We start from the raw sequence: 22,561 nt of genomic DNA, 5'->3' as shown, positions 1-22,561 counted from the left end.
CTTTTATCTCTAGTAATGCGATGTGAACACCCACTATCAGTGATTCATTTGTCATTTTTGTTCACACAAGACACTAGTGCAGTTGCCTCATCCTCATCAGATTTATCCTTCATTGAAACATACACCACTTCATCATCATGATCATCAAATCCATCTTTGGTTTCCTCTTCTGCAATGTAGTAAGAGTTCTTGCCTTTATTTTTGTAATCTTTGTTGTCCTCATCTCTTCTACTTCTTTATTTGTCACCACTTCTATTGTTCTTCTTCTCTAGACATCTAGCAACAATATGACCAACCTCATTGCAATTAAAACATATGATAGGTAACATACCTTTAAATTTTCCTTTGCTTCTATGAAGTCTCCTTGCTAGTAGTACTTCAAGCTATTCTACATCCTCCTCATCTATGTCACTATCACTAGAAACATATTTGACCTTTTTCTTCTTCTCTTTAGGTTCTTTTAATGACAACTTAGCCTTAAAAGAAGATTCAACATTGTCAAGTTTGAAATGATCAAAATTAGAGAGCTCAAAGGAAGTTAGCCTACCTACCAAACCTTCCAGAGTGAAATTAGAATTTGATATATATCTCAACTCTTGTATGGTAGAAAATCTAATAGCATAGATGGGTATCAATGTTCTTAGTACTTTACTTAATATGTTATCATCATCTATATTACTAGTAGCTCCTCTTATAGCATTAAAAACATATTTTATTCTAAAGAAATATTGAGCAACATTCTCACCTTCTTCCATCCTCATATCATCAAACTTACCTCTAAGACTTTCAGATTTGGCTCTTAGAACATTTGTGTCTCATCCATATATGGTGTGAAGAGAATCCCACATCTTATTTGCATTGTCACAACTATTGATATCATCAAACTCAAAATAACTTAGGGTAGAGGCAATCTCCAACATTGCATGGTTGTGTTCTTTCTTCTTTTTTAGATCTTCAGCAATTAGGGTTCCAACAGGATTGGCATGCTAAATAATAATGGTAGATTGTGCATGATCTCTAAGATGTCTTAGGTTTAGCTTCATTAGAATTTTCCATGCAATGAAGTTATCCTTATTAAGCTTAGGTACCTCTCTTTTTGACATCTTGAACTTTTTCTTATAGTACCTTCAAACTAGTCCTCTTAAGAAGATGGTTTTGATACTAATTATTAGAATTATTTAGAATAACTAAGGGAGGGGGGTGGTGAATCAGTTATCCAAGGTCCAAATGTACAAATAAAATTTTTCACAACTTAGTGAACCCATATCCATAAAAACTTATTATGCATGCATCCATTAGATCATACAATGATTAAACTTAGTAGGTTATTATCCTAGGTCAAAATATCTTTGTAGAAATGTAAACATGAAACATAATAGATTGAATAACACATTTGACAAATGGATTTTAAAATAGAAACCTAATTTGGGAAAAACCACCAATAACATGCTACTAATTCTCTCTCTTCTAAAGTGATGCCTTTGAAAGGCCAACCTTGTTAAAGGTTACAATAGACACTGTTAAATGTGACCTGGTTAGAAGATTTCAATCACCTTGGTAGGAGTGAGCCTTGTTAGAGGACTTTAGGTCATTCACTTTGAATGTCACCTAGTTAAAGGATTTACAAATGACTATTAGGTCAACCTTAATCCAAAGGATTTACTCTAGATTGATACAATGATTAGAAAGTAACAAAAAGGCTTGATTTGATAACAATTTACAACTCACTTTTAAATTATAGATCTCTTTTTCAGTCCTCCATTCTACTTAGCTTTCACATACTTCAAATCTAATAGCTTATTCACTCTTCAAGCATTCATACTCTTAGGCCTTCTTGTTTTGCTTGCCAATAACAATCTCTTCTGTTTGGCCACTTAATGAAGTAAAACCCTAGACTCCTTGTCTTCCTTAGGTTCTCACACATGAAAACCTTTTCTTCTAACCAACTCTCTCTATAAATAGAGATTTAAGATCTTTTTCTATTCAACTGAGCAATCATGTTGGAATTTTTTAGAATAATTAAGAGGGGGAGTGAATTAGTTATCCAAGGTCCAGATGTACAAATACAACTTTTCATAGCTTAGTGAACCTATATCCATAAAAAATTTTCATCATGCATACATCCATTAGATTATGCAATCACTTAACTTGTAGGTTACTACCAAATTAAGTTGCAGACATAATAGATTCAATAAAAAATTTGACACAATGATTTAACGTGTAAACTCAATTTGGAAAAAACCACTAGTAACATGCTACTCATTCTCACTCTTCTAAAGTGATGCCCTATGAAAGACATACCCTGTTAAAGGTTACAATACGCACTGTTAAATGTGACTTGATTAAAATATTTCAATCACCCTATTAGGAGTGAGCCTTGTTAGAGGAATTTATATCATTCACTTGGAATGTCACCCATTTAAATGATTTACTAATGACTATTAGGTGAACCTTGATCCAAAGGATTTACCCTAGAATGATACAATGATTAGAGGGTAATGGTAAGACTTGATCTGATAACAACTTACAACTTCATTTCTAGATTGTAGATCTCTATTTCAATCCTCCATTCTTCTTGGCTTTCACACTCTTCAACTCTGATACCTTGTTCACCCTTCAAGCATCCATACCCTTAAGCCTTCTCGCTTTGTTTGCCAATGCAGTTTCTTCTCTTAGGTCATTGAATGAAGCAAACACCCTAGACTCCTTGTCTTCCTTAGGTTCTCACACATCAACTCTTGCTTCTAAGCAACCATCTTTATAGATAGAGAATTAAGATCTTTTATCATTCATCCTCCATCATCCATTTTAGGGTTAGGTTAGATTGGATGGGATTCAATGAATCTACCCCTCATTTCATTTCATTCATTTCTAGAAAATTCTCCTTCAATTCTCTTTGAATTTACCTCAAAATGGATTATCTTGAATTTTGTACCACTAGCTCATCAATCTTATCTTCGATACAATTCACAAAATTGAAGAAATCAAACTTGTTGGCTTAGATTCATCAAATACTCAATCTTTCTAATAATGCTAACAATCAACATTAATTGGCTTCTCATGCTTGACACATTCTACATTTCTTAACATCCATTGTCAAAACACTCGACATGAACTAAAGTTTACCAGTGCTCAAAATCAACTAAGCTTTACTCGACTTACATTGTTTCACTCAAATTACATTGAAATTGACTTTTCTTGGCTCCAACTAATTTTATGCTTAGCTTGTACTAACTTTTCTTGGCACCTACTATCCACTCAGTCAAGCTTTTTAGACAAACTTTGTTCAACTTGTTCTTGTAAAATTACTCAGTGTAACCAATCTTTGTAACCTTAAGTAGATTATCAATGCACTATAATATCACTATCTTAACTAATCCTTCTACTCTTTTTCATATCATAACTCAACCTTTTCTATACATGCTATTGTTACCTCATTTGATCAAATCCTCTTCATAAATCAAACAAATGATAGTACCTAAATCATATAAGCAATTGCCTTACTAGAAAGTAGCATGTTCAACATAAGTGACAAAATAATGATTGAAACATATTTATCATACTTGTATCAATCTATTTTCAGCAAATCATCTATTTAAGGGTTAGGTAGGATTCAATGAATCTATCCACTTTTCCATTTGGTTCCTCTAGAAAATTATTCCTCAATTCTTTTTTAATTTGGCTCAAAATGATTTACCTTGAATTTTGTGCCACCAGCTCATCATAGTTATCTTCAACATGCTTCACACAATTCAAGAAAACAAAATAGTTGGCTTAGATTCATCAAATCTATGATTTAACATGAATACTGGCACTTGGCATTAATATGTTGTTACCCAGCTTCCATACTATTCTTCTACTCATCATCCACTAGTTAACTCGACAAACACTAAAGTTTAGTGGTGCTCGACATCAACTAAACTTTACTTAGCTTACACTAAGTTCACTTAGCATACACTGAAAGCTCACTTTTCTTGGCTCCAACTAATTTTCTACTTGGCTTGCACTAATTTTTCTTGGCACCAACTATCCACTCTATCAAGCTTGAAAAACTTAGTTCTTCTTACTTGTTCTTCTAGACTTAATTAGTGTATCCATCTTTTGCAACCTTAAGTACACTATAACATCACTGTCTTAAGTAATTTTGTACTCTTTTTTCATATCATAACTCAACCTTTCCTATAAGTGTTCTTGTTATCATATTTTATCAAAACCTCCTCATTAATCAATTAAATGATAGTAATCAAATCAACTAAGTAGTTATCTTTCTAGCAAGTAGCAAGTTTGACATTAGTAACAAAATTGTGATTGAAACATTACAATCTCATATCAACAATAACTTTAATAAAAAAGAAAAATTGGAAAGACTCAAAATTTTCATGATATAAAATATTAGAAATTTGTTTAGCACTTTCCTCATGATTCATGACAAGGGCTTAACTACCTCTTGTGTGCTATAAGTTGAGTGGCTATATCAGGCATTGACAGATTGGTCTTTTGGTGAAACGACAACCATACTCTAACAATTGGTATTAGAGCCATCTGCTTAAGAGGACTAGTTTGAAGGTACTAGAAGCACAAAGATCAAGAAGTCAAAAAAAGAAGTACCCAAGCTTAATAGAGATAACTTTCCTACATGGAAAAGTTCGATGAAGCTACACCTTGGAGGACTTGGAGATCATGCACAATCTGCCATTACCACTAAGCATGTTAATCTTGTTGGAGCCCCAACTACTGAGGATATGAAAAAGAAGAAAGAACACAACCAGACAATGTTGGAGATTGCCTTTGTCCTAAGCTATGCTGAATTTGATGATATCAAAGGTCATGACAGTTCAAAGAAAATGTGGGATGCCCTAACCACTATCTATGGAGTAGATGAAAATGTTCTAAGAGCCAAAGCTGAAAGTCTCGGGGGTAATTTTGATAATATGAGAATGGAAGAAGGTGAAAATATTGCTTAATATGTTGCAAGGATAAAAGAAGTTGTTAATGCAATAAAAGGAGCTACTAGTAATATAGATGATAAAACTATACTAAGCAAAGTTTTAAGGACACTATTACCTATATATGCTATTAGAGTTTCTACAATTCAAGAATTGAGATGTATACTAGGGGATAATCTATCACTTGAAGGTCTGGTAGGTAGACTCACTACTTTTGAGATATCTAACTTTGATAATTACAAGCCTGAAAATATTGAGTCTACTTTTAAAGCTAAGGTGTCATTAAAGGAACCTGGTGAGAAGAAGGAGAAGAAGAAGATAAAGTATGTGTCTAGTAATAGTGATACAAATGAGGAGGATGTAGAACAACTTGAAGCACTACTGACAAGAAGATTCCATAGAGGTAAAGGAAAGTTTAAAGGTAAATTACCTATCATTTGTTTCAATTGCAATGAGGTTGGTCATATTGCTGCTAGATGTCTAGAGAAGAAGAACTGTAGAGGTGGTGACAAGTACAACAGTAGGAGAGATGAAGACAACAAGGACTAAAAAGATAAAGGAAAAGAGGTCATGCTATATTGCTAAAGAGGAAACAAGAGATGAATCTGATGAACATGATGATGAAGTGGTGTATGTTGCAATGAAGGAAAAATCTGATGAAGATGAGGCAACTACACTTGTGACTTGTGTAAATAAGAATGAAAGATGGATCATTGATAGTGGGTGTTCACATCACATGATTGGAGACAAACGTAAGTTCATTACCTTAAATTATTATGATAGAACTAGTGTAAGATTTGGTAATGATGCACCATGTTTGATAAAAGGAAAAGATTCTATCAAGCTCATGGATAAGATTTTATGTGACAATGCTTACTATGTTGAAGGACTTAACTATAATCTCTTGAGTGTGTCACAACTAAATAATTTAGGATGTAAGGTTGAGTTTGAAAACAAGATTGCTAAGATATATGACACTGATGGGAAACTAATTGGAAAGGGTCATTAAACTAGGAGTAATCTAATCTATCTTGATATGCAGGATGCTACTTGTATAGTTGTAAAATTTGATGATGTATGGCTATGACACAAAAGGTTATGTCATGCCAATTTTAATAACTTGGTAAGTATCAGTTACATGAGAAAAGTTAGATGTTTTCCTAAGTTGAAGAAGCTTCATAATATAATATGCAAACAATGTTGTTAGGCAAAATGACAAAGTCACGTTTTAAGAGTAAAACTCATAACTCTAAAAGAATACTAGAGATTGTTCATATTGACTTGTGTGGACCAATTGATGTGCAAAGTTAAAAAAGAGATAAGTATATTATGCTACTTGTTGATGACTATTCTAGCATGTTGACAATTATGTTTTAAAAAAAAAAATCTGATGCTTTCCAAATGTTTAAGTGGTACTTAGCAAGGGTTGAGAAGGAAACAGGTAAAAGTATGAAGTGTTTGAGATCTGAAAAAGGAGGAGAATTTTTATCAAATGAGTTTGAGATGTTTTTTAATGATAGAGGAATCAAAGATATCTACCCCTAGAACCCCTCCACAAAATGGAATAACTGAAAGGAGGAATTGATCTTTAATGGACTATGCTAGAACACTGATGATGGAGAAAAATGTTGCTTTAAAATACTGGAAAGAAGCTATAAGTACAACTATCTATACTTTGGACCATGTACAAGTCAAGAAAGGTACTCATTCAACACATTTTGAACTATGGTATGGATACTCACCCAATGTGAAATATTTTAAGGTATTAGGAAGCAAGTGTTATAGTCTTAAAGATTTCAAGAATGGTAAACTTGATGCAAAAAGTGAGGAAGGTATATTCCTAGGATATTCCACAAGAAGTAAAGCTTATAAGTGTTTAAATACTAACATTAACAAAGTTGTGGAAAGTGCAAATGTAAATTTTGATGAATATACAGAAGTATATGAGGTTGAACCTTTGAAAGAACCAGAAGAATGCAAATCATTCATATAATTTTATGAAGGTATGTATACTATGTTGGCCTTAGATTGGTTTTGACAATTGAGTGTCAACACACTTAAGAAAATTCTAAGGTTGAAGCTGAGTATAATACAAATGTTGAGCTACAATATGTGCCAAGCCAAAATTTCAATAGGTGCCAAGTTATTCAAGTGTTGAGAAATTTTCAAGTGCTAAGTAAAGTATAGATGCTGAGCAAGACAAAAATCCTATGTGTGCTGAGTATCAACAATCAATAAGTGCCGAGTAACAAAGAATCAACATATGAGTTTGTGCCTTCACAAAATTAGATGTAAACCATTTTTGAGCTGACTCAATATGAATGTTGAAGGATCTAAAAGATAAGATCAAATATATTACATTCCCTATGTAATCAACATGTACCCAATTAGAAAAATAGAGAAAGCATGCAACTAATTAGAAAAGTGTGAAGAATTGAGCAGGAAAAGATGGATGAATCTCGATCGTAGATTCATATCTAACCCTAAGTCTCAAAAACCTTTATAAGGAGGTCAAAACCCCATAATTTAGTGTTGAGTGGAAGTGTAAGAGGTCATGTGGGAATGCATAAGTGAATGCTAGCAACGTTTTGGAAGGGGTGAAAGACTTAGAGGAAGAACAACATTGCAGAATCAGTTGGTCAAGAACAGAGTATCAACACTACGAGCATAGTTATATCAGATTAGGGATCAGATCAGATTAGACAGAACAAGGATATGGAATTAGCAATTGAAGATTGTAAGTCATCAGGTCAACACATTCTACTATACTTTCTAGCCATTGTATTAGGAGAATGAAAACCCTATGAAGATAGGTTGGCTTAACAACTATTTTGTAGAACCTTTAAACAAGGTGTTAAATCCTTTAATAGGGTGACATTCCAAGTGAATTTTTGTAAATTTCATAGGGCAGACCATTTTTGATGGTTAAAATTTGTAACCTTAACCAGTTACATATTGCTATAGTGATAAGTTGTGGGTGTCATCCCCACCCCAATTTTACCTTCTCATTTTGGAAGGTTTCTAGGTGACTAAAATCTTGTGTTATCTATTTTCATGCATGTCTTTACTTTCATGTTAATTAGATATATTATATGCATGTGATTGATCTCAATTAAAAGTTTTAGAGGTTAAAGTTTGGAACTTCTTATTCACCCCGCTCTCAGAAATAAATCTTCCCACTTGTAAATTCCAACAATTGGTATCAGAGCCAAGTTCTTCTAAGGAGAAGCCCTACAACTTGGAGAAAAAGATCTAGAAATGGAAGTCTACAAACTTGGGAAGAGCATAGAGAACTAGGAAAGTGAGATACACCTAATTCTACATTCTTTGGAAGAAGCTAAGAAAGAACTGAGGAAATCCTTAAAGAAAAGAAGAGAGATTTCCATAGTTGAGAGTGACACACAATACAAGGAGATTGAGACATCAAAAGTGTTTGAAAATGGAGATTCCAAAGAGTTTGATGTAGCAATAGCAGACCTAATGGAGAAGAATAAAGCTCAAGTAGAAAAAATCAGAACTCTCAAGATTGAATAAGAATCTCAAGCCATGATGCTTTGTGAAGTGATTGAACAAAAGAAAAGAGCTATTGAAGATAAGACTATGATAGAAGAAGAAAAAGGAAACCTTGCCAACATATTGGAGGAAAAGTCAATTGATCTTGCAATAATTTCCAACATGCAGCTAGACACCCTAAGCTAGATGATGAATGCACATCATGAGCTGAATGTTAAGGACATTGAGATCTCCACATTGAGGATGAAAAATGAAAAACTACAAAATGATTTGAGAAGAGAGAAGGAAGTTGCAGAAAGCTTCAACAAAGCTAATGAGGCTATCAAGTATTTTGAATAGCTATTGAAGTCACCAAGATCCAATAATGACACTTCTAGACTAGGATACACTAGTACTAAAAAAGGAGAATCATTCAAGACTACAAAAGAAAGAAGTGACAAAGGTAAGAATACTAAACCTACTTTTCATTTTTGTGGTAAAAAGGGGCATACCTCTAATGTGTGTAGGAGCAAGAACACCCATTAGCATGGCAAACCTAAGAATATGGGTCACTATCATAAGTGCAACAAGAAAGGACACCAGGCACATGACTGCAGGACTAGAACCATCAACACCAAGATTTGAAGGTCACTGCTACACTTGCAAGAAGTATGGACATAAAGCTTTTGAGTGTAGATCAAAGACTATGTGGAGACCTAGTCAACCAAAAAGGGGAAACAATTATGGGTATCACTACAATTGGAACTACAACAGTAGACAGAGCTATCACCACTATCAAGAGTATGGACACATCCCTAAAAATTGCATAAGAACACATTTCAAAGGAAACTATAGTAGATAGTTGAGCCAAACTACATGCTTTAGTTGTTTGAAGACTGGACACAGCAAAAAAAATTTCCCACCAAGGTCAAAGGCACCTAACTCAGAGTTTAACAAGGAAATAGGGAAGGTGTATATTGAACACATCAGAGGAGAGATGAATAAAACATGGAAGAAGAAAGATTGAGGTAGCACATCCAATGAAGGGATCACTTCACCCCAAAGGTCAAGTGGTCACACTTCATCTAACTAAGCAAAAGAAGTTATGTGGAACTGTATTTAATGCTTTATCATACATTAGTTCCAAGAGAAGTAAGTATTGAAAATAATAGATCAACATGAATAGAGATGCAAAATTGAAATTTCAAGTTTTCACAAGTGTTGCCGAGTTACCATTAGATGCCGAGTGAAAAAATAGTACATGCCAAGTTGTCTATCAAAGTCAGTAGAAATTGAATGATTAGTTGTAGCCACGTTAGTAGTGGATGCTGAGTGAAGGGAAATTTGTATTGAAGCCAAGTAAGGGAAACTCTAGTATATGCCGAGTGTTTGAAAATCAATGGAAGTCGAGTAAAGTAGAAATGCTTAAGAAGCTGAGTGGATAGCTATAAACATACTAAGTATTAAATGATATGAATTAAGGGTATATGATCACAATTTGAATCATTTTTTGTCATTGTGAGAAAAGAGAAAAGATGAAGAAGAGTGTAAAACAATTTTCAAGTAGAATTTTGAGCATTTGAGTAGATTTCTATAGAGATTCAATACAGTTTCATCAATTTTAAGGTATTTATACTTGTGTTGAGCTATGCAGTTTCAAAATTTCTTCATGTTTAAACCCTAGATTGAAGAAATGGCCTCTAGCTCTAGAAAACCTCAGGACAAATAGCCATTTGAAGTTCAGTTAGTGTCAAATGAAGTTAAACAACCTAATTTTTGACCTATCCCTAAAGTTGCATATAAAAATGACCCAACTGAATCCCTATCCATAATTCCTCCTAAGTTTGTAATGGTCCAAGATGTTAGGAGATGCTATAACTATAAGATAGGCACTATTGGAGACATGGAAATTAGGGATGCATATGATAGATTGTGTGAGAATGGAATCTTGAAGGAAGAGTTTCAAATTGCTGAGAAGAAGGGCTTAACCCATTCCCTAGAGTTTCCTACTATCTTTAGGACCAAATGGATCAGAATTGTACTTAGTAGGATACATGATGGTAGCTTGTGGTTAGAAGATGGCCTAGTTAAGATATTAAAAAGAATTATTGATAGGGTAATAGGGTATCCAACCCTAGATCAGCCTAAAAACCCAAGGAGTGACTCCAAAGAAGCTATTGAGAAGAATACTGGAGCCAAGTGGAACAAAATAGGCATGACCATACATGCCATTAAGGATCCCCTTGTTGATTTTTCTATTAGAGTCATTTCCCAAAAAAATTACCAATCTAGCAAACTCAACAGTGTTCCCTATATTGCAATAGATGTTGGTTATAAACTTGTTAAAAAGGATCATACCTATGATCTAGCAGAACTACAATTACAACAAAGCAATGAAAATTTGGGAGCTATAAGAAGAACAAAGGGAGCCCAATGTAAATTTGGTGCAATTTTGATATGTATATTCTTCTATGTATAGAATGAATTCCCATCTTTTGGAAAGGTTAGCTGGAAAAAAAAAAGGTCCATAGTAGCCTAGGTGAATGAATACATTGAACAAATGGCAGCAAATTTTGAGACACTCATGACCAACTATTTTGAAGATTTCAAGAAATCTATGAAATAGAGACTGAGGATACCTGTTTCATTAGTTGAGTAGCACACAAATGACATTTGTTTTCTTGTTGATATTGACTACACATAAATTCAAGAAGCCATACCAAGGGTAAGATGGCTTAGACCACTTGGGTATGAGATAAACATTGATGAAGCATCTGCAACCATAACAACTCTACTTGTAGAAGAGGTAGATAAGAGTGCTCCACATTTTGGCACATATGATGTAGCAAGATCTAAAGTAGATATAGAGTTAAAGAATGCTTCTACACTTAAGAAAAATGGTAAATTAGTAAAGAAGCTTAAAGATAAATTTGGAGGAGGGGCTATAGAGGAAGAAGATGATGAAAAGGTAGATGATGATGAAGAAGAATAGGGGCAAGGGCCACTAGCACTAACCCACGGCATGGGTGAAGATGCCAAGGAACAAGAAAGTGCTGAGGAAGAAAAGGAAGTGCCTAAGGCAGAGCCTAAGAAGAGGAAAGCACAGAAACAACCTACTGCATAACCTAAAGAGAAAAAGAAGGCTAAGCCAAGCCCAACCAAACCTACCACCAGGGAAGATACAAGAGCTACAACAAAGGTAGCCAAAGAACAAGAAAAGAAGAAAGCTATAGAACATGGAGGACTAACAGAAAAAAAGAGAGGAGAAAATATGTGGCACTTCTACTGTCAAATGAGGAGAGGAAAGAGTCTGATGATAATGAACAATTCAGAGTGGTAAGTCAGACCACTAAATTTTACTTAGAAAACATTTGTGATAATATTAGAGACAATGCAAAATTTTCAGGGCTTAATGGCATTAATTTTAATAAGTTGACAAGAGAAGAAAAGAATATAGTGGAAGAATCAATTTACACTATGATGGCCAAGTTCAAAAATACTCCACTTGAATTGGATGATACTATGGCTAAGGAGCTACATAAAATTGTAGAGAATAAATGACATTATTGCCTAAATGTGGAGAAAGAAATAAGATAGTCAACATTGGCTCGTGTGATGCATGACCTCACAAAAGGTCAAATAAGAAAGGCAAGTAAGAAACATGGGAGCAAATTTGCACCCAAATATAGAGCATTTAGCATTTTGCAAAATAAAATTGAAGATGTTGTGAAGAAGTCAACTCTCTTATAGAAAGTGATTTATGGCCTCCAAATAGTTAAGGACAAGAAGATCTCTTTGAGGGAGGGAATAATGACGAGGAAGAAGAGGAAAATGAAAACGAAGAAGAAGGAGAGAAAGAAAAGGAAGAAGTTATAGTGGAAAAGGAAACACAAAAGGATGACATGGCAACTGCTAAGGAGTAGCAACATGAATTGAGTGTGCAAAACACACAAATGCCACCTCTAAGTCCTCCACATGTAACACCCACAACTATAGGGAAATTAATTATGAAGGATGTTCTTGACACCTCTAGCCAAAACATTAACTCATTAACTATAGAAGATCTCAAAAAGATTCTTCACCAAACCACACTACAAGTACAATTGTGTACCAATCCAGTCTTGGTGAATGTAGAGGAACTACAGAAGGTAGTAGCTGAGATAACCAAGGAGAAGGTGAATCCACAAGAACCACCTTCATAAAGCCCAATAGCTACAAGTGGACAACCACAAGAGAAACCAACACAAGATGCATTTTCTAAGGTTGACACCACAGTCACAGTGACTTCAATTGCCGATGAGAAAGCAAAGGAGCAAACATGAAAAAAGGATATCTATAATCCTACAAGACAAAGTCAAGGAAAACCTCCTCAAATTACAATCATTGATCAAGGTAGAGTTGAAGAGAACAAGGAAGAGGAGAAGACCCCTAAGGAGAAGGAACAAGAGGCAATCCAAACATTGATCAAATTGCCTACTATAGGCACTCCTACTTGAACAACATAGTAGTTGAGCACTAATATAGTACCACTATAAATATTAGCACTAGGCTCAAGCTCTACTAGGGTAGCAAGGGTACTTCACTATAGAGACCTTGCACGTGATGAGGATATAGTCATATCAAGCTATGACTATAAAATAATGAACATAAAGCAGATCAATGAAGTGCAAGAGGCAATGGAGAAGAAGAAGAAGCAAGAGATACTCAAGAATGAGTATAGGCAAAGGTAAGCATTGATAGAAATTAAAGACATCTTCTTGATGCTTTCATCTTGCAAGTACCTGATGAGACAAAGCCCATCATGGAGAAATTATCCAACATAGTGGACCAAGTACAAAATGAAGACCTAGACACCAATGCTAAATTGCTTGAATGGTTTGAAAAGAAATTCTTGATGAAGGTAAATGAGAAAATATATGGTGAAATGACACTTTCTTAGATGGAGTTGGCTAAAAATGTTGAAAAGGTGAAAGCCATACTTGAGAATATATTCTCACTGTACTCCAAATTGTGTGATTCCTCATACTTCACACAAGAGATCAGCTAGAGGATATTGAGCTTGGAGAGGAACCTCAAAGTATCTAGCATGTAGCTACTAAGGATCCAACTCAAAGTGAAAAGCATTTTTCTACAACGCTTCACACACAAAAGGAATTAGTTGTACTCACAATAGATGAGGCTTACACCAAGGCCAAATTAATACAAATTTAGTCTGCAATAACCCCTCACATAGAAGTTTTGTACAAAGAAATGGCCTATGCAAAAAATTTCTTAAAGAAAGATCCTACTCTTTCTACTTTTGAAGGCCTGGTACACCTTGCAGTAGAGACAACCATCTAGCTTAAAGCACTGGAAATTGCATTAGACAATTGGGATGCTTCTTTGAAAATCATAATGAAGGTAAATAAATATTTTTTGGCTAAGTATTCAATTCATTCATAGAACCCTTTGACATAAGTGTCAAAAAGGGGGAGATTTAATAAATTGAGGGAGATAATACATGAGACCCAAAGGGGGAGATACCCAAAATACATGAGACCCAAAGGGGAAGCTACCCATAGGGGGATATTTTTGAGTTTTGAGGAGTGATAAGGAGATAAAGCCAAAAGGATACAAAAACTACAAGGGAAGATGTGTGAAAGGGGGAGTAACAATAGAGTAGACAAAAAAAACATAGACAAGGGAAGAAATGACAATGCAAAGATAAAGAGTATCAAAATAATTAGTATGAGACAAATCTAACATAAGGAATTTTGGATACAGAAATGACACATCAGCTCAGGGGGAGTTACAAGTTTTTGAGGTATATAGTCTTCTACAAAAATTTTGAACAAGTTTTTGAAGTTTTGTACATATGCTGAACAAGTTGTATATTATACTCATAGAGATCAGATTCATAATGCTTAGTTAAGTGCTTTTGAAACTCATGTCAAAGGGGATGATTGTTGGTCTCAGATTGGTTTTGACAATTGAGTGTCAACACACTTAAGCAAATTCTAAGGTTGAAGTTGAGTATAATATAGATTCTGAGCTACAATATGTGTTGAGCCAAAAGTTCAATAGGTGCCGAGTTATTCAAGTTTTGAGAAAGTTTCAAGTACCAAGTCACTATAGGTGCTGAGTAAAGTATAGATGCCGAGCAAGATAGAAATCCTATGTGTACTGAGCATCAACAATTAGTAAGTGCCAACTAACACAAAATCAACATATGAGTTTGTGCATTCACAAACTTACATGTAAACTATTTTTGAGCCGATTCAATATGAATCTCAAAGGATTTAAAAGATAAGATCAAATCTATTACATTCCCTATGTAATCAACATGCAACCAATCAAAAAAATAGAGAAATCATGCAACCAATTAGAAAAGTGTAAACAATTGAGCAGGAAAAGATGGATGAATCTTGATCGTAGATTCATATCTAATCATAAGTCTCAAAAACCTTTATAAGGAGGTCAAAACCCCATAATTTAGTGTCGAGTGGAAGTGTAAGAGGTCATGCATGGATGGATAAGTGAATGCTAGCAACGTTTTGGAAGGGGTGAAAGACTTAGAGGAAGAACATTATTGCAGAATTAGTTGGTCAAGAACAGAGTATCAACACTACGAGAAGAGTTATATTAGATCAAGAAGGATCATATTAGATTGGATAGAACAATGATCTAGAATCATCAATTGAAGATTGTAAGTCATCAGGTCAACACATTCTACTATACTTTCTAGCCATTGTATTAGGAGAATGAAAAACCTATGAAGATGGGTTGGCTTAACAACTATTCTATAGAACCTTTAAACAAGGTGTTAAATCCTTTAAGAGGGTGAAATTCCAAGTGAATGTTTGTAAATCCTTTAGACAGGTCACTTTTAACATGGTGTAAAGCCTTTAACAGGGTAGGCCTTTCATAGGGAAAACCATTGTTGATGGTCAACCTTTGTAGCCTTAACCAGTTAGATATTGCTATAGTGATAAGTTGTGGGTGTCATCCCCACCCCAATTTTACCTTCTCATTTTGGAGGATTTATAGGTGATCAAAATCTTGTGTTATCTATTTTCATGCATGTCTTTACTTTCATGTTAATTAGATATATTAGATGCATGTGATTGATCTCAATTAAAATTTTTAGAGGTTAAAGTTTGGAACTTCTGATTCACCCCCTCTCTCAGAAGTAAATCTTCCCACTTGAAAATTCCAACATACTGAATAAGATACTACAAATCAAGCTACAAATCAACATCAAGTTTTAGTGACTACCAATTCACATACTATGAATGCCGAGTTGCATTCAGGAACTGAGCTACATTTAGATGCCAAGTTATAGAATGAAGTTGATGCACATTTTGATTCTAAGATTAGTGTACATGAAAGAGATGTCGAGTTACCTGAAAGAGATGCACATAGTGATTTTGAAGCTGAAAAACAAATTGAAGAAATTAGAGCTAAACCAAGATTGTCCAAATATGTCAAGAGACATCATCCTACTGCACAAATTATTGGAGATAAAGATGCTAGAACAATGACAAGAAATAGATTAAGAAATGACACATGTTTGTTGAGCATGAAGGAACCCAAATAAGTTAGATATTCTTTAAAAGATTTAGATTGGAGTAAAGCCATGGAAGAAGAGATTTAACAAATTGAGAAAAATAAAACATGGGCTCTAGTTCCTAGACTAGAAGACAAAAATGTGATTGGCACCAAGTGGATATTTAGAAACAAGCTAGATGAAAATGGTGAAGTCACAAGAAACAAGGCAAAATCAGTTTGCAAAAGATATGCACAAGAAGAAGGAATTGACTATCAAGAGACATTTGCTTCTATTGCAAGATTGGAAGGATTAAGAACTTTACTTGCTTATTCTACATACAAAGGTTTCAAAGTTTGTCAAATGGATGTTAAATCTATATTTTTGAATGGCATATTAGAGGAAGAGGTTTACATAAGACATCCATAAGGATTTGTTGATGTTAACAATAAGAACATGGTATGGAGATTACATAAAGCTCTGTATGGTTTGAAACAAACACCAAAAGCATGGTATGAGAGACTTCATAATTATCTTGTGAATATTGTATTTGAAAACATTGATGATAACAACAATCTATACATGAAGACAGAGAAAGGAAAAGGTATTTTGTTATCTAAAATTTTTGTTGATGATATCATATTTGGAGGTCAAGATGCTTTATGTAAGACTTTTGCAAATTAAATGAAGCAATAATTTGAGATGTCTATGTTTGGAGAGATCAAATTCTTTGTGGGTTTGCAAGTATATCAAATGAAATATGGCATATACATCACTCAGTTAAAATATGTCAAAAAAATATTGAACACTTTTGGATTGGAGGATTTGAAACTAGTAAGTACACCTATGGTGACAAGATGCAAGTTGTCAAATAATGATGATTCAATTAAGGTGAATTAAACATTGTATAGGTCTTTGATTGGAAAATTGCAATATGTAGTACATAGCAGACCCGATATTGCATTATCTATAGAGATAATTACAAAATTCTCTGCTAATCCCAAGGAGAATCATTTGATGGCTATAAAAATAATAATGAGATATCTAAAAGGAATAGAGGAGTTTGGTCTATATTATGTGAAAAATGATAAATTTGAATTAAGAGCCTATATTGATGTTGACTGGGCTAGAAACATTGATGACATGAAGATCACCAGTGGAGGAGCATTTTTCTTATGCAAGAGGCTAGTTAAATGGACTAGCAAGAAACAAAATTGCACCTCACAATTTGTTATTGAAGTTGAATATGTTGTTTCTGCTATGAATTGTATAAACATTGTATAGATCAAACAATTACTCAAAGGTATGAAGGAAGAGATCACAAAACTAGTAACACTTATTGTGATAATAAAAGTGCTATTGATGTACACAAAGACTAAGCACATTGCAATCAAGTATCATTACTTGAGAGAGTTAGTTCAAGATAAAGAGGTGAAGATGGAATATTTCAACACAATGGAAAAAATTGTTAATATCTTCACAAAAAAATTACCTAAGGATGCTCATAAGTATTGAAGAGGTAAACTAGGGGTGATACCCCTATCAAAGGCTATATAAGTAACAAAAAAAGTGCCCTACATTAAACAAGATGATATTCATATGTTACACATAGATGCAGTGGATCTTACTTTAGGAGCTACCTAAAGTAATCAAAGAGATGAAACTTCAAAACAGTCACAAGGAAGGTGACAAAGGAAGAAACTGAAAAAGCTTATATCTGCATGTTAAGATGACAAGTCTTTGACATTGTTGTCAGAAAGGGAGAGATTAACTGATCCTAAAGGGAGATAGTTTTTGACTAGGAGAACAAAGAAAGAGATCCTACATCTACCTAGTAAGAGGGAGATACGAGAAGTAATTCATAAGAGGATGGAAAAGGATGACACAACAGTATTTTGTAAACTATTCAGAAGATGGAAGTTGCTGATAGAGGGAGAAATTTTAATACAAGGATTTTGTTTTTGGTATTTTGTTGGTCTTACTATTTTAACCTAGTTAGTTTGGTTTGCCATCAATGCCAAAGAGGGAGATTGTTGATAATAGATTGAAAAGAGATTGTTGAAGAAGCAGATTGTTAAAGAAAAAGATTGTATGTTTCAATCATTGTTTTTTCATTGATGTCAAACCTTCTATTTTCTGGTAAGACAACTACTTATATGATTTAAGTACTATTACTTGATTGATGAAGAGGATTTGATAAAAATATGTAACAATAATACCTAGAGGAAAGGTTGAGTTATGATTATGTAAAGAAGTACACGAATTAGTTAAGATAGTGATAACATGATGTATTGATAATCTACTTAAGGTTACAAAGGTTGGTTACACTAAGAAAGTTTAGAAGAACAAGTTACACAAAGTTTGTCTACAAAGTTTGATCGAGTGGATATTAGGTGCTAAGAAAACTCAGAGCAAGCTAAGAAAAAAATTAGTTGGAGCTGAGTAAAATTCTATTCTAGTGTATGTTGAGCATAACAATGGATGCTGAGTAAAATTTAGTTGATGTAGATCACCAGTAAACTTTAGTTCTGTTGGATACAATTGTTTAATTGTCTATTGTTTTTGATGTCACACAAATGTCATATTAGTCATCAGATAGTGTCTACCAAGTTCATAAGGTCAAAAAGGTAAAGGATAGTGTCTATCGAGCTCAGAAGGTCAGCAAGGCAAAATATAGTGTTTACCAAGCTCAGATGGTCAGCGAGGCAAAAGGACAAAATCTATCAAGCTCACTCGGTCATCAAAGGAAATGTGGCAGAAATAATTCTTACCGAGCTCAATCAGTCATCAAAGGGAATGTGGCAGAAGCAATTCTTATTGAGTTCTCATGAAGGAATTTAGTTCTTACCGAGTAAACTCGGCAGCCAAAGGACTTTAAGGATATTGCAATATTAACCGAGTAAAGAAGGTTAACTCAGGAAATTTTTGGATGCAATATTCATTAGCAGGGTTGGCCAGTAAAGGATTTCACTGTTTTATGAAATAATGTTTATTTGTTTAGAGTAATATCTATAGCCGACTGATGTATGGTTTATTGGTAAATGTAACATGTAAATGGGCCAACTTGACAATCTGAATGGTATAAGTAAGAGGTCAAGTTGTGAATTCTAAGTGTGTGGAATGTGTGGAATTAATATGAAGACTAATTATTGTGGAAGAGAAATTGAAGGATGATCAGAGATCATTGAGGAGCAGCAAAGCCATATTTGATCAAGGAGGATCTAATGATGTTAAATAGAGACCTGTAGCTAGAAAATTCAGTTGCATCTTGTTCAGGTCAATTGATTGTTGCTTTTTAATCATTGTAGTAGTGGTTTCAAATCTCTTAACAGAGTTGGTTTAACAACCATTTTGTAAATCCTCTAATAAGGTGACAATTCAGTTGAATTTTTCTAAAGACCTCTAGCAAGGCCACTCCTACTAGGGTGATTAAATCCTCTAACAGGGTCACACCTAATAGTGTGTATTGTAACCTTTAACAGGGTTGGCTCCTAATAGGGCTCACTTCAAAAGAGTGAAAAATTGGTGACTAGTTACTTGGTGGTTTTTCCCATATTGGGTTTCCATGTAAAATCTGGTGTCTCTTGTGTTCTTTTTGTTTTCAATTGCATGCATGTTTACTTGAAGATAAGTAATAGTTTAAATTACTGAGTTACAACATTTTTGTTATGTTTACCGAGTATCAGTAGTAACTAGATCTTTAAGACATCTAAGGGATATGTGGATTAATTTTTTGAGTAACTGATTCACCACACCCCCCTAGTTACTCTATCTTTAATCCCAACAATTGGTATCAGAGAATTTGGTGCTTACAAAAAAATATTTCAAGGATCTAAGCTAAAGATCAGGATGTCTTACAAAAGGAAAATTCCAAGACTCAACAGGGACAACTTCTCAGCATGGCAAGGATTGATGAGGCTCCATCTGGCTTCTATTGGTGATACAGGGCTAAAGTACCTTGATGAAAAATATGAAGAACCTTCTAGTACATTATCTGTTAATGATATTGCTGAAAAGAAGACTTACAATAACATGATGATAGATATAACATTTGCTCTGAGTTATGAAGAATTTGATGACATCAAGAATTGCAAAACTGCCTTTGAAATGTGGAATAAGATGAAAGAAATCTATGGGAGAGATGATAATGTGAGAAGAGCCAAAGTAGAAAGTTTGAGAGGACAATTTGATCAAATTAGGATGAGAGAGGATGTAAAAATTGCAAAGTATGTTGAAAGAGTTAAAGCATGTGTTAGTGCAATCAAAGCATCTGGAGGAGATATCAGTGAAGAGACAGTTATAAGTAAAGTTCTTAGAACTCTACTTCCCATTTATGCAATTAGAGTCTCTACAATTCAAGAAAGGAGATGTGAGGCAAATCATAAAATAAATTTAGAGGCCATAGTTGGAAGATTGACTACATTTGAGCTAGATAACTATGACAATTATGTTCCAGTTGCCAAGAATGTTGAATCAACATTTGAAGCCAAGCTTTCACTCAAAGAAAAAGGGAAAAAGATGAAGGATCCATAATCGGACAGTGATGAAGAATCTAAACAAAGTTCAAACAGTGATCTTGAAGTGGTTGAAGCTCTACTAGCAAGAAAATATTCAAGAGGCAAAGTGAAATACAAAGGTAAGGTTCCTCTAATCTGCTTTTCTTGTGAAGAAATTGGACATATTGCTGCTAGGTGCCCAAATAAGCAAAAAAAGATGAGAATAAAGGTCACAAGTACAATGGCAAGAAAGACTTCAAATCATTCAAGGATAAAGGTAAGAAAACATGTTTTATGGCTAAAGATTCTAATGATTTCGATGATGATGAAGAAGATGAAATTGTCTACATTGCTATGAAATATGAGTCTGATAATGATAAGGAAATGATACTCATTTCTTATATGAGAAAAAATGATACATGGATCATAGATAATGGTTGTTCTCATCACATGACTGGTGACAAGACTAAGTTTGAATACTTTGAAGACTATGATGGTGGCAATGTAAAATTTGGTAACAATGAACCTTGTTGTATAAGAGGAAAAGGAAGAATCTCACTAACCAAGGAACTTGGATGTGATAATGAATACTAGGTAGAAGGACTGAAGCATAATTTGTTGAGTGTGGCATAGCTACTCAATAATGGATTCAAAGTAGAATTTATGCATGGAAAAGCAAGATTGTTGGATGGCAAAGGAAAGTTGATTGGATCAAGCACTCAAAAAAAAGGTAACTTATTTTATCTTGAACTTGGTGAATGTTCATGTTTCATTGCTCAAATTGAAGAAAGTTGGTTATGACATAGGAGGTTGTGTCATGTAAACTTTGGCAACTTAATAAAAATCAGTAAATTTAGGAAAGTAAGAGGTATTCCTAACATAAAGAAACTTGAGGTTGGTCTATGCATGAATTTTCAAATTGGTAAAATGGGAAATACCAGTTTTAAAAGCAAGAACTATCAGACTGAAGAAGTTCTAGAAATTGTGCATATTGATTTGTGTGGACCTATTGGCATTGAAAGTTATACAAGTGAAAAATTCTTCATTTTGTTTGTTGATGATTATTCAAGAATGATGACTATCATGTACCTAAGAAAGAAATTAGAAGCATTTGAAAAGTTCAAATGGTATTTGACCAGAGTAGAAAAGGAGACAGAAAAAAGACTGAAATGCTTAAGATCTGACAGAGGTGGTGAATTCATTTCACATGAGTTCAATAACTTTTTCATTGAAAGGAGAATCAAAAGATAGGTTTCAACACCTAGAACTTTAGAACAGAATGGAATAGTAGAAAGAAGGAACAGATCTATCATGGATTGTGCAAGAACTTTAATGATTGAGAAAGGCATTGCTATCAAATACTAGAAGGAAGCTATCAGCATTGCAGTTCATACCTTGAACTGAGTATAGCTGAAAAATGACTCATTCAAAACATACTATGTGTTGTGGTATGGCTACAAACCCAATGTAAGTTATCTAAAGTATTTGGAAGCAAATGTTACATTTTGAAAGAATCTAGAAAAGGTAAATTTGATGTAAAAAGTGATGAAGGAATATTTTTGGGATACTCTTGCAAAAGCAAAGCATATAGATGTTTGAACTTATCTACTCACAAATTCATAGAAAGTGCACATGTGAAAGTTGATGAGTTTGCTGAAAGAACAGAAGAAGAAAGTAGAAAGGAACCTGAACACTATAGAAGATTTGTTTACATTGAACCTGATACAATGTCGAGTATACCTATTAATCAAGAATTATCAACTCTAGAGTCTTCATTAACCAAGTCACAAGAAGTTCAAACTGAGTCAGTACCTACCAAGCTGCAAGAACTCGAGTTGCAAACAAAAGCTACTGAGTTAACATCTACTAAGCCCGAGCAACTAGAATCAGAACCAGAAGTTGAAACAAAGAAGGATAACAGTGCAAGTCATTTACAAGGCAAGGAGCCCATGTTAGCCAAGTATGTCAGAAAGCATCATGCACCAGATCAGATCATTGGAGATAAATTAGAATGAACAATGACAAGAAGTAATTTGAAAGGCACTTATTTACTTGTTGATTTTGAACCTAGAAATGTCAAAGATGCACTAGACAATGAAATT

The sequence above is a fragment of the Cupressus sempervirens genome, chromosome 3, assembly GCF_028749045.1.
Source record: "Cupressus sempervirens isolate cs-2001-9-10 chromosome 3, ASM2874904v1, whole genome shotgun sequence".
NCBI classification, from domain to species: Eukaryota; Viridiplantae; Streptophyta; class Pinopsida; order Cupressales; family Cupressaceae; genus Cupressus; species Cupressus sempervirens.
The sequence above is the reverse complement of the archived record's forward strand: the minus strand, read 5'-3'. Positions refer to the sequence as shown.